Source organism: Simochromis diagramma, unplaced genomic scaffold, assembly GCF_900408965.1.
Source record: "Simochromis diagramma unplaced genomic scaffold, fSimDia1.1 OVJJ01000716.1, whole genome shotgun sequence".
NCBI lineage: Eukaryota > Metazoa > Chordata > Actinopteri > Cichliformes > Cichlidae > Simochromis > Simochromis diagramma.
The window spans coordinates 13,748-27,076 of record NW_024387502.1 but is presented as its reverse complement, the minus strand read 5'-3'; the positions used below and the strand labels follow the sequence as shown (position 1 = coordinate 27,076).

Here is a 13,329-nt window from a genome sequence, read left to right as displayed (position 1 = left end):
GACCCATTGCTGCTGCTGTGCTCAAAGTTCAGTCCGTCCTGGTTCTGACCCCAATTGGGGCAGTCCTTTCTCCAGTGTCCATGCTCACCGCAGGTGAAACCTGCATCTTCTCCTGTGTTTTTTGTCCATTCTGAGGTGCCTTCTGACCTCAGTTACTCCTCCTGTCTCGGTCACGCCCTTTTTCGCCGCCCGATCATCCGTGTTGGTCCATCACTGTCCTGCACAGTGTGAATGCAAAGTTATCAAGGTCAGCATTCTTTCGCTCGGCCTTACTTTTCATTCGGGCTTGGCGGGCGTCTCGTCACAGCTCTGTCAGCTGATGCAGTCTGGGAATTTTCCCCCGTGTAGTGAAACGGGCTTTAGGTTTAGTGCTCTCCGTCTCTGCTGCATGAGATCGCATTCCTGCAGCACTGTTGACTTTTCAGGTCGTTGTTGTGGGTCCAGCTGTTGCAGCATTTGGTCAGTGTCACGTATGGGGGAGAGCAGGAGTCCAGTCCGCCTCGGCTTTCAGGGCGGCAAAGCAGCCTGTAATTAAACATAAAGAGAAAAAACAAAAACAAAACAAAACAAAAACAAACAAAAACAAAAACAAACGAACAGGAAAATTATGTTGTGTTGGCTGTTCTTCAGAGAGGGGAGAAACAACGGGGCCAAGCCCTGTGTCAGCCTTCTCTCCCCCCTTTTTTTGTTTTTTCTCTCCCGATATAATCAACTCATAACCCACCAAGCTGACAGGACAACACAGGTACATGTTAAAATTCTTAAGATCATGTTTAAAAGCCCAAAGAGAAATTTTCTTTCATTCAGTAATCACTTGTATCAATCAATCAGCAGAAAACATGTCACAATTTGAATCTTTTAACCCCTAAATTTGTCGTGTCTTCACTGGTTGGTCAGACCACTTTTTCTTTGAAGTTAAATTGTTGTCCTGCAACCCAGAGAGTTTATTTGTCAGTAATGTATTTATCCTTTAACAACAGATGTATGTTAAGTTTCGCTGCTTTAGCCTTGCTGGAAAATCTTCACGTGTTCATGAGTGTAAGCTGTTTCTTCATTGCGTGTGTGTGCATTTGTAGGCAGGCAGGTTAATTTTATCTTTTTCTCAAACTAGGCGTTACCTTAAAAGGAGCCTTTCTCTCAGATTTCTCTGCTTGTGTGTGTTTTTGTTTCACCTTTTTGTTGTGATGCTCCGGACGCCTTCCCAAGGTGATCCGAAGGGCCAGCTCTGTTCTAGGATGCCCTCTGGACCCAGTGGAGGTGGTGAGTGACAGGAGAACGGCGGCTAAGCTGTCATCCCTGATGGACAACATCTCCCACCCCATGCAGCAGACTGTGACAGCACTGAGCAGCTCCTTCAGTGGGAGACTGCGGCACCCACGGTGTGGGACGGAGAGATTTCGCAGGTCTTTCCTCCCCACTGCTGTCAGACTCCATAATAAAGACTTTAACTGATCAAGCACACACATCCATACGTGTGCAATAACACTAAGTGCAATAATCTTTTCTGGCATCGTTGTATTTTTACTCAGTTGTATATAGTATTTGTATTTGTATTCTATTTTTATCTTATTGTATATTTACTTTATTTTATTCTACTGTATATAGTATTTTATTCTATTCTGTACAGTTGTGTACTGTATTTATTCTTATTGTATTCAAATTTTTGCCTCATAACTTTTGCACTGTCCACTTCCTGCTGTGACAAAACAAATTTCCCACGTGTGGGACTAATAAAGGTTATCTTATCTTATCTTATCTTATCAACCTCCACAAGTCCGTTGGCCCCAATTTTATGTGTTAAAACTTCTCTTAATTTCTCCTCTAATTCTCTCCTCGCTGCTGTCTTTTTCACAGCTGCTGATTCTTACTGGGTGTGGCTCCCATTACTTATAATTTTGCTTCGGCCGCTGTGCTTGTGGGGGCAGTTGGTCCAGGTCCGCAGCTTCCTGTATTAACACACTAAGAGATTTATTTAATTTCATTTTCGTCACTGTGAAACAGATAAGCAGGCAACACGCCTACCTTGACAGCGTAAACTGCACGCCAGTCTCCCAACACATTCCTCTCTCTACTCCTCCATAATTCTCCACTACACACCTCTTACTATCTCTTTTTTTATTTTTTATTTTTTTTATTACACCACAGAGTAATACACCCAATTATGCCCGTCTATCTCTATGTGGCTCCAAATTCCCTCTTTATTTAATTTCACACTCGTCAGGGGACAGGCACACAACAATTTCAACCACTGAAACGAGGAATTCAACCTTTTTATATTTCTTTACTAATCTAGACTCAACCTTTGTTCGCAAAATGTGTCTTGTTCTAGTCCAGAATAAATGTGAACCCGTGATTACACTGCGGTTCCAGTGTTATTCTGTAGCTAATGCGGGAGTCCTCAGTTCCCAAGTTGCCACCTTGGCATCCAGACGCCGCTGGGCCTGGCCGCGCATCCACGACCAGGAGGGTCGCCACACCTTGAACAAAATTATTTCCACAGGTACACTAGGCATCAACCTTTGATCCTAAAATGTGTCTTTGCTCTAGCGTCCTCCTAATCAAACACATCAACCGTCACTGTCACTGTGTTCAGACTTCACACACAGAAACACACTCAGCGCGCGCCTCACACACAGCACGTTACACCATCAGTGAGACACACAGAGAGCGCCTCTCATCAGCAGAAATTTGCACAGAAACCTCTGAGCTCAACTGTTAGACTCTTCTGAAGCACAATCAAAAGCCCAAATACCCCTGTCTCTGCGTTTATGACCGCCACAACGGGGCAAAGTCGCATCATAAAAGTGATGCTTGCATCCCCGAAGTTATACCCGACATCATAAACCAGGTTTTGCTCTATGTACTTCTTGGCAAGTAAAATTTTACTTTGTTTTATGACCGCGGCCCTTAAAACTCGACTGACGCCACAAACCACCGTCAAACCTCTATTCAATGTACTAAAACTAGCACCAACCACTACTGCACTTCATGGCCGCACCACCGGAACACGGCCGTATCATAAACCAAACCTACGGACGTGTTTCGCTCTCGCGTTGCCAGCGTTTAACCGCACCGTGAGCCAGCATCTGCTTTTCCTTAAATCAACTTCTATTTCATAGCCGGCAAGAGCCAGGACGTAACCGACACCATAAACAAACTTCAAACCTCGACTTCAATGTACTGAACTAATGGCCGCGTCTTCAGAAGAAATTCTAATGTATTATTGCTACAGAAGCCAGTTTTAGACAAAATTAAATGTGGAAGGTAAAGTGGCTGCAACTAGCTCAACGTAGTGTATTATTAGTTTCTCGGTAGAAGCAGTTTACTGCAACTAGCTCAACGTAGTGTCTTATTAGTTTCTCGGTAGAAGCAGTTTATTTAACACACTGGAATTCAGCCTCAACTTATGTTGTTAGTATCTTGCGCCAAAAACCAGACACCGACAAATTTACTGTGAAAATACGTGTAACTCAGTGAACAGATTAATTTGGAAAGCCCAATATGCACATTTGGTATTTATAATACAACAGGCTGTGCTTACCTTTTTATATTTGGACCGGTCCTCTGTTCACCTCGCCTCACGATCTCACCAAAGGCCAAATCTGCCCCTCCTCAGCACACCAAAGATCCGGGTCACACGGCACCAAGTTGTTGGAATCTTCCAATTCTTTGAATCTTTGGGCTGAAGGAAGGACAATACTCGGTGTATTTATGCTCAATCAACAATCATTTATTTTCATACAATTCAACACAAAGAGCATTTAGAACCATCATGATGGGGAGACATGCCTGAAGAGGGTCACAGCAAGTCTCAAAATGGTGACGGGTTGCTCAGCTTTTTATAGTCTCTAGTGGCCCCCATCTAGTCGTAAAAGCCTAAATATCACATTCTTTCTCTTTTACGGCGCCTAAGTTATGACCTCGGCAGTTGTTTCTCTGCTTTCTGCTCTTCTGAAAGGTGGGGGTATGGAATGTGGTCTGTCTATCTCCCCTGTCTTAGACACAGAGTCTCCTTCTCTTCATGATTCAACAATAGAACATGTCAAGAAAACAGTGTAACACATTCCCAGCAGATCAAGGATACAGAGTGATGCACATTTATCTAATGAACTAATATGTGAATATGTTCTGTTAACTCAAAAGTATAATGAGAACTAAACTACATACAGCTCACACACTCTATATTAAAGGGTATAATATGATCTACAGCAGTATTCTAATTCAACTACTTTGATTACATATATAAGGTAACATATGATAACAGAATAATATCACAGGCCGTAAAAACAACGTGGGCTGTGTTTATTTCTGCAGTGACCTCATCCAAGTTGCCCAGCAAGCACACTAAAGGGGAAGTTGGAATGTTACATTTCAGACACTTTGATAAGTCTTCACATATCTCGCACCAAAACTTCTGAACTGGTGGACAGAACCAAAGAGCGTGGATGTAATTGTCTGGTGTATTTGCAGTGCAGTGTGAGCAGTTGTTGGAAGGCGTATAGCCCATCTTGAACATCCTATGACCAGTATAGTTTAATAGTTTAATAGTTTATTTATATAGCACATTTAATTACAACAGGAGCGTTGACCAAAGTGCTGTACAAGAATACAACATGCATAATAAAACAACTTAGAGTATTAAAAGCAATCACCAAATATGAATTAACAAATAAGTCTCATGCTGTATTAAAAGCCAGTAAATAAAAATGCGTTTTAAGATAAGATTTAAAAAGATTGACAGTATGAGCCTGTCTGATGTGTAGGGGCAAATTATTCCACAGCTTGGGCGCTACGACTGCAAATGCTCGATTGCCTCTGTGAACCAGCCTCGACCTTGGTACAGCTAAAAGCAAAAGATCACTTGATCTAAGAGATCTAAGGGGGGTCAGACAAACAGCCGGGAGCCTGTCCATTCAGGGCTTTGTAAGTCAACAATAACATTTTAAAATTAATTCTGAAGCGGACAGGGAGCCAATGAAGGGAGGCAAGAACCGGGGAAATGTGTTCACATCTTTTAGTACGTGTCAGAAGACGAGCTGCAGCATTCTGGACCAACTGCAGCCTTGCCAGGCAGGTCTGGCTGACTCCAGCATATAAGGAGTTACAATAGTCCAGCTGGGATATAATGAAAGCATGAATCGCTCATTCAAAGTTTTTAAAAGATAAAAATGATCTCACCTTAGATAAAAGCCTCAGTTTGAAGAAAGACCGCTGTACGACTGAGCTAATTTGTTTTTCAAAGGTGAAATTGCTGTCAAATATAACCCCCAAATTTTTGTCATGTGATTTGACAAAAGGCTCAAGACTGTGCAGGTTAAAATTAGAAGTGTTGGGATTGCCGCTTGGTCCAAAAATTATCACTTCGGTTTTGTTCTCATTAAAGTTAAGGAAATTAGAGGCCATCCAGGATTTAACTTCACCGAGACACTGAAGTAAGGGTTCTAGTGCACTCTATGTAATATTTTGTATTGTATTAATTGCCAACTGGGATTTCTGATCCATTGAAAGGTTGCGCCACTTCTGCCACCTGTCCATCATGTATCCAGCAGGGAACATCCCTCCAGGACACTCGGGCTCTCCCGAACCCAGGCTTCTCATCGAGAAGTGTCAATTGCATTAAAAGACCAGTTGATCAAATCCATAGTTATTCTTCTTAAGGTTAGAGATAGAGATCAAGAGTGAGAATGAGAGGCTCTCTCAGGGTGAGAGTCAGACGAGACCAGACAAGGACATAGAAGCAGCAAGCAGGGAAGGTAAGGGAAGGAGAGGGTGAGAGATGCGTCTGCCTCCTCCGAGAGCTCAGTAAATAGATGTAGCAATCGCTAAGAGAGAAAACAGCTGCTTTTGTTATGATGAGCACACATGTTTTCAGCTGTTTTGAGGCTTTGATTTCTGCCAGCCTTGGAAAAAACACTCAGAGTTTTATGTGTTTGGATTACTTGAAGTTTTCTGTGAGTTGGTGTCATCAGATTTCTTCCAAACACTGTCAAAAAAACACTAGAAGTTGCCGTGACAGTCCGCAGCTACAATAATAATGATGGGGTATTGTTTTCTTGTATACATACATACATGTGTCACTTTGGAATAAATAGAAGTGCTAGTATGGTGTATGTGTCGGGCTGTGAGTTGAAAAACTACAGCCGGCTGCGTGGGTACAGCAACCATGTGTGAAAAGTGGTCAATAAAGAAATGCTAAAAAGCGTGTTCATGCAAAAATCGCTGCTTAGTAGGCAACGGGTGAAGTGAGCACTCTACCAGGTATTCCGTCAGGGCCTGCAGCTTTCCTCTGATTTACTGCTCTGAACACATTGCAGACCTGATGTTGTTGGAGGCTAAATGTGTGGGGGCTGTGTTCAGAGGACGCTGTGGGCAGGGTGGTGTGCATGGTGGGGGCAACTGTAGTTTTCTCAAAGCGGGCAAAAAAGTGGTTAAGTTCCTCTGCTAACAAGATGTCCATATTATCTATATTTATCCCCTTGCCTTTGTAATTGGTGATGTGTTTCAGGCCCTCCCATACCTTCCTGGAGTTGTTATCAGAGAGGTGATCTGATAGCTTGTTTGAATAGTCCAGTTTTGCTGCTCTGATGCCTTTTTTAAGGTCTGCTCTTGCTCTGCTGTACATGTCCTGGTCCCTAGATTTGTATGCAGAGTTCCGTGCCTTTAACAGTGCCTGAACCTTGCTTGTCATCTGTTATGGCCCTGGCCATAATCTGTTTTGGTGGTTGTTTTCTTTGTCCATGCCTTTAAGTCTTTGCAGGTCCCTGAGTGGATGAGCTGACGGCTGACGATTGGTCCGCCGATCATGTGGTCGCATTCAAAATCCCTCCACCAGCAGTTGTCCCGGGGCAGCCACTGACAGCAGCAGCAGACCTGACCCTGGCCTCCAAAACCTGAGACATTTGTGCCTGTGACTTTGTGCGACTTTCTGAGTTCTGTATATAGTGTGTACATTAGTTTTCATTGTAAAAAGCACATTGTAAATAGCACTGGAACAGAAGGCCTTATTGTTTTCCTTGCACTGTTTTCTCCTGTTTATTTCAGTTAGGGAGTTAGGTGTAGCGCTTGTCTTTTGTTTGATGTTTGATTTCACACAGGGTTTTAGATAGCACCTCCTCCTGACTTAGCTTGTTTTGTTTGTTATTTTGGCCTTTGTTCACCCCGGAGCTTCATTTTTGCAGTGTAAAAAAATAAACCACCATTCACTAAGAAATTGGTTTTCCCTCTGTGTATGGTTTTGGGGACCAGGGCGGGGCAATCTTTTCAAACTTATGTTGCGTTCCTGTACCCCTAGACTGGGGCGTAACATCATCCAGGGTTTACAGTTGGGGAAGACTCGGACCGGCTTTTCCGTGGTGACAGTGTCCATGCAGTGTTTGATGTAACCCAGCACTGTGGTTGTGTGAGTCTCTAGGTCATCCTGTTCAAAGACACTCCACTCTGTGAGAGCAAAACAGTCCTGCAATTGAGCGAGAGCTTCCTCAGAAATGGTGTTAATGGTTCTAATGGTGGGCTTTGTCCCTTTCCTGAGTGGTGTGTATGGACAACGAGTAGGGAGAGGTGGACAGACATGCTCAGGTGGAGGAGGGGAACAGATCTGTAGGCGTGCTTAATATTTGAGTAAACATGATCCAATGTGTTATTTCCTCTCGTAGGGCATTTCACATGTTGTACAAATTTAGGCAGCACAGTTCTTAAGCATGCTCTGTTGAAATCCCCTGAAATGAGTTAACGATAAAAACAATAACAAAATAACGCTGAAAACCCATTAAAAAACCTGAAAACCACACATTTCACACCTGAGCCTCTACTCTCGCGGCCCGGTACCAAACGACTCATGGTACCGGTCTGAGGCTTGGGGGTTGGGGACCGCTGTTTTAGACCCCATTCCTACAAAACTGCTCAAAGAAGTCCTGCCATTAATTAATGCTTCAATCTTAAATATGATCAACCTATCTCTAATAATCAGCTATGTACCACAGGCCTTCAAGCTGGCTGTAGTTAAACCTTTACTCAAAAAGCATCTCTAGACCCAGCAGTCTTAGCTAATTATAGGCCAATCTCCAACCTTCCTTTCATATCAAACATCCTTGAAAGAGTAGTTGTCAAACAGCTAACAGATCATCTGCAGAGGTTTATTTGAAGAGTTTCACCACAAATAAACCCATCTAAAAAAGAAATTGATCAGTTTTTGGACAACATAACTCTTCCAAAATTATTGGACACTCAAGCAATGGCACTGGATTCACCACTGACACCAGGTGAACTCCAGGAAGCTCTGATAAGTATGCCCAATAATAAGGCTCCAGGTCCAGACGGCTTTCCTGCAGAATTCTACAAAGAATTCTGGTCGATTCTAGCACCAGTTTTCTACAGAACGTTGTTGGAAATTAAAGAAAAGGGCAGACTTCCATCAAATATGAATTCTGCAAACATTAATCTCCTGCTAAAACCAGGCAAAGACCCTGTATATCCCTCAAGCTATCGTCCAATATCCCTTATAAATGTAGACCTTAAAATAATCTGCAAAGCTCTCTCAAAGAGACTGGAGAAAATAACCCCCCTCTTAATTCATCCTGACCAAACTGGTTTCATAAAAGGTAGGCACTCATCAACAAATACACGTAGATTACTTAATTTGATAGACCACTCATACAGTAAAAACCTAGAAACTACAATATTCTCTTTAGACGCAGAAAAAGCATTTGACAGAGTTAACTGGAAATTTCTATTTGCAACTTTACACAAATTTGGTTTTGGATCCTCTTTCATAAACTGGTTAAAAATATGATATAATTTCCCAACAGCTTGTGTTAGAACAAATGACCAGACATCCTCCAGCTTCTGTCTCTTGAGGGGCACCAGGCAGGGATGCCCACTCTCCCCTTCACTGTTTGCAATTTTTATTGAACCACTAGCAGCAGCAATTAGACAGAATTCAGTAATTAAGGGCATAAAATGCAAGAACGTGGAACATAAAATCAGCCTTTATGCGGATGATGTGTTACTCTTTCTCCAAAATTCACAAACCAATATCTCTGGGGTGATTGAATTGATAAACTCTTTTGCAAGAATATCAGATTACTCAATTAACTGGTCAAAATCTACAGTTCTACCGATTAATTGCTCCCTCCATAATTCCTCTTCTACACCACTGCAATCGGGAAATATAAAATATTTAGGTATTAATGTTTCTCCCAAGCTTGCAGATCTAACTAAATTAAACCATATCCCACTTTTAAAGAAGGTAGAAGATGATCTGGCTAGATGGAAATGTCTACCCATATCACTCATGGGAAGGGTTGCCGCTATAAAAATGATGGTCTTACCAAAAATAAATTATTTATTCTCAATGATCCCAACTAAACCGCCACAAGATTGGTTCAGATCTCTAGATTCATGTATGTCCAAATTCCTTTGGAAAAATAAACCCCCACGTATAAGCTTAAAAACACTACAAAAGACCAAGGATAAAGGAGGACTAGAACTGCCTAACTTTCAGCACTACTTCTTAGCCAACAGGCTTCAGTTTATCTCAGGATGGCTAAAACATACCCTCTTAGATGAACCTTGGCTAGATGTAGAACAAGCACTTTGCAATAATCTAGAGATCTCAGACCTACCATTTATCAGCTCAAACATCCAACGACATGAATGCTTTAAAAGCATCAACATCAGCTCTTCTCTGACAGCATGGTGGGAGTTTCTAAAATTGACGGCGTCTTCATTAATCCCATGCAAACGTACACCTATCTGGAACAACCCTGACATATTACAAAACAATAATATGATAAACTTTTCAGATTGGAGTGGTAAAGGAATCAAATATTTAGAACATATACTAGAAGGAACAGAATTTATTTCATTTGATGGACTAGTTACACAATATGGGATCAACAAGAAAAGATTTTTAGAATATCAACAAATTAAATCCATAGTAAAAAATAAATTTAAACCGGGTCAAGTTGAACTACAAACACCACCAAGTGTGGTTCAATTTCTTACTCTTAAAACCCCCAAATTACTATCCAAAATATACAGAATGCTTTCTAAAACAGATGAATCAATATCACTTCCTATTGCAAAATGGGAAGCAGATTTATCAGTTAACTTAGACCTAAACTTCTGGTCTCAGATTTGCTTAAAAACCTTTCATCTAATTAGAAATCCCAGTCTTCAATTAATTCAATACAAAATATTACATAGAGTGCACTATACAGGTCATCGGATGTTCAAGATGGGCTTTACGTCTACCAACAACTGCTCACACTGCCAAACCAATTCACCGGACAATTATATCCACGCTCTTTGGTTCTGTCCACCAGTTCAGAAGTTTTGGCGCGAGATATGTGAAGACTTATCGAAGTGTCTGAAATGTAACATTCCAACTTCCCCCTTAGTGTGTTTGTTGGGCAGCTTAGATAATGTCACTTCAGAAAATAATATAGCCCATATGGTTTTCACTGCCCTATGCATAGCCAAGAAAACTGTCCTCATGAACTGGAAAAATAAAAACAATCTTAATTCTAACCAATATAGAAATTATCTATTAGATTACATTAGTCTTGATACAGCCTCTGCCACCACATCAGATCAATTGCTCTGGGCTCCTTTGATCAGCTCCATCACCTAGTGGGGGTGGGGGGTCATAGTTTGGTCCCGCCTTCACCTGACTGCGTCGGGGGGTTCCCCGGAGGCATCTTCCTTGGGGGGCTCAACCCGGGGTAGCGGTCATGTCCGGTTAGGGGCTCTGTTGGCTCTCAGGTGACTGTTTCCTCGCGGCTGTGTGCAGCGGGGCTAGGGGAGGGTCTGTGCTGACGGACGTGGGTTACTGACCTGGTAGCCTGGCTGCCCCTGGGTGGGTCCGGGATGGGCGTGAGGTTCTGGGGGCGCTCCGTCTCTGGGCTGGGGCCCGGGCCGGGCCTCGGGGGCTTGGGTCCTGGTTGGTGTGTTGCCGGGGTTGTGGGCGGGTGGGTGCATGGGGGCCCAGCCCTGGAGCAGGGTGCCGCCGGTGCATCGAGCCACCTGGGGGGCTCTTCAACTGGTGGGGAAGATTGTCACATCTCGCAGGAGCTTTCCTCTCCTCAGGGGCTCTCTCTGCAGGAGGGGGAGACACAGGAGAGGTGGAGGAAGATCTTAGCCTGGGTGTTTATTGTCTTATGTAGTCTGGAAGATGAGTGGATGGTGGGGTGGGTGCAGTTTTCTCTGTGGTGGGGTTGGGTGGACTGTCCCGGGTTCTGTGGGGCCGGGAGGCGCTGCTGCGCTGGACCCCGGTCTGGATGGGCCTGGGCCCCCTTTCCCTGGCGGGTCGCGGAGTATGGGGGTGCCTACTGGGGTCAGCGGGGGAGCTGGCCCCAGGGAGGGGTCACTTGCCCCTCCCTTCTTTCCCTCCCCATCTCCAGCTGCCTCCCTCTTCCCGCTCCACCACAACCACCCACACATGCAGGACCTTGGAGTAGGGGTATGTCACCAGGGTGCAGAGGAGGCTACCCCCTCCTGTCCCCTTCTGGCTGCCTCTGCCTCAATTTTATCCCACAACTTAGACATTCACATTACTCACACTCTCATTACACATACATATAGGATCTTGGGGGTGGGCACGATACACGGAATCCAAAGTACCATCAGGGTGTACACCCCACCCCTGGCGTCGTTGCCCACCTCTCAATGTTAAATACACGTAGACATTGAGGGCTAGCAGGAGGGACCATGCGCTTACCTGCTGCTCTCTGGCAGGTAGCTCCATGCCCTCCTGGGTTTTAAATGCACCTTAGAACACACATGCATCAACACTACAATGAGCGGGTGGAGGGAGGTTTGGAGTCTTCTCTCACCCCCATTCTCTGCGACCTGCTGGAGCGGGGGGGCTAGGAGGAGGAGTTGGCCGTCCGACTGCGGTCTGGAGTGTGGGGCCTCCCTGCTGCTGCGGAGTCGGGGCGGTCTGCCTCCCCCCACCGCAGGGAAAAGGGTAACACCACCTGGGTCTGGGTGCAGTTCCCCCCTCCAGGGGCAAGGGTACCTAGACCCGGTTTGTAGAGTATGCTTGGGGAGTGTGATCGTGTGTACAGCGTCTCTTTATGTCTGTCTCCACGTTGGTTGAGTGTTGAGTAAGTGCATATGAGAGCATGAGGGTGGGAATGGATGTTTGTATATGTGTGTGCCTGTATGTCTGTTTCTATATGTCAGGTTGGGTATCAGACGCCACCTCTCTGGGGACATCTTAGGCCCTCCAAGGTTTGGAGGTCTATCTCCCCCTACCACCATTTCCCCTGCCAGTGGCGGACTCCCTCAGATATCGGTGCGTTGGTGGTTCTTTGTGTCCGGGGATGGGCGTCCAGGTACACACCGGCTCACTCCTTGGCGGCCGCTTATCGGGGCCTGGAGCCTGGGGCTCGCTCGGGCCACTTCGGAGGTGGGGTGCCCCCGGCCTCTCGGCCTGGGGCTCGGTCACTCAGGCACGGCTGGCTGCCGGCGGAGCTCACGGGCGCGTCACTACAACTCCCCCTGGCTTCTGCTCCGTGGCTGCTGAGTGAGCCCTCATCTGGGACTCTCCTCAGCTCTTTCTGGGACAGTGGTGCGGCTGCCCCTCTGTTGGTCTTCCTTGGTCTCTTGTGTTCTGGGGGCCTCTGGATGTCTGGAGTTTTGATCTCCTCCATACCTGCTTCATGCCCTGGAGGACGGGGCTGCGGCCCCCCCACACCCTCTAGCAGATCATTACATGAAGGAACCTTTTGAAAAAACAAGCGCGTCCATGCTCACAGGTGTACACACGGGTGATCACACCCACAAACTACACCCTTTTTGGCTCCTACCTCAAAGCACACTGTGTTCTGTTGATCTTATGTGCTGCACAATAATGTTTAATATTTAGTATTTACTGTCATATTCCCATATATCATTGTGATGTTGTTTATTCTATTACTCTTGTTCTCTTCTGCTTATTTTCTTTTTTCTTTCTCAGCAGGTGATCCAGGTGATTGATATATGCATTTTTTTTTCTGCTCATTCTGTTGGTTTTTGTCTTTTGCCCTTCTCCCCCGTCCCTCTTCTCAGCTGTTTCTCTTTCCCTCTTTCTTTCTCCCCTTCTTTCCCCCAGTCAAGTCTGTCCCGTATTCAGTAAGTGAAAATAAAATAAACAATAAAAGGTGAATCAAATGGACCATTACGGCAAGGCTGGGATGGTCGATTTGGTAAAGTAAATCCGTTGGGCATCTTTCTTTGCCTTTAGACAATAATTCTGATGGCAAGAGAGCCAAACGGGACAGGCAAAAAAAAAAAAAAAAAAAAAAAAAAAAAAAAATGAAGAGTTTCAGTCAGGTTTCAGAGCTCATC

The 13,329-nt window shown here is 44.7% G+C and overlaps 1 long non-coding RNA gene across 1 annotated transcript; it reads right to left on the bottom strand.

The window, feature by feature from the left end:
* Window positions 1-184: 184 nt before the first annotated feature.
* On the bottom strand, window positions 185-1,232 carry LOC120725714. The gene is made up of 2 exons (XR_005694197.1): window positions 419-1,232; window positions 185-381 (listed from the first exon to the last, which is right to left on the bottom strand). It is a non-coding gene; the product is annotated as an uncharacterized LOC120725714 (long non-coding RNA).
* Between the last annotated feature and the right edge of the window lie 12,097 nt (window positions 1,233-13,329).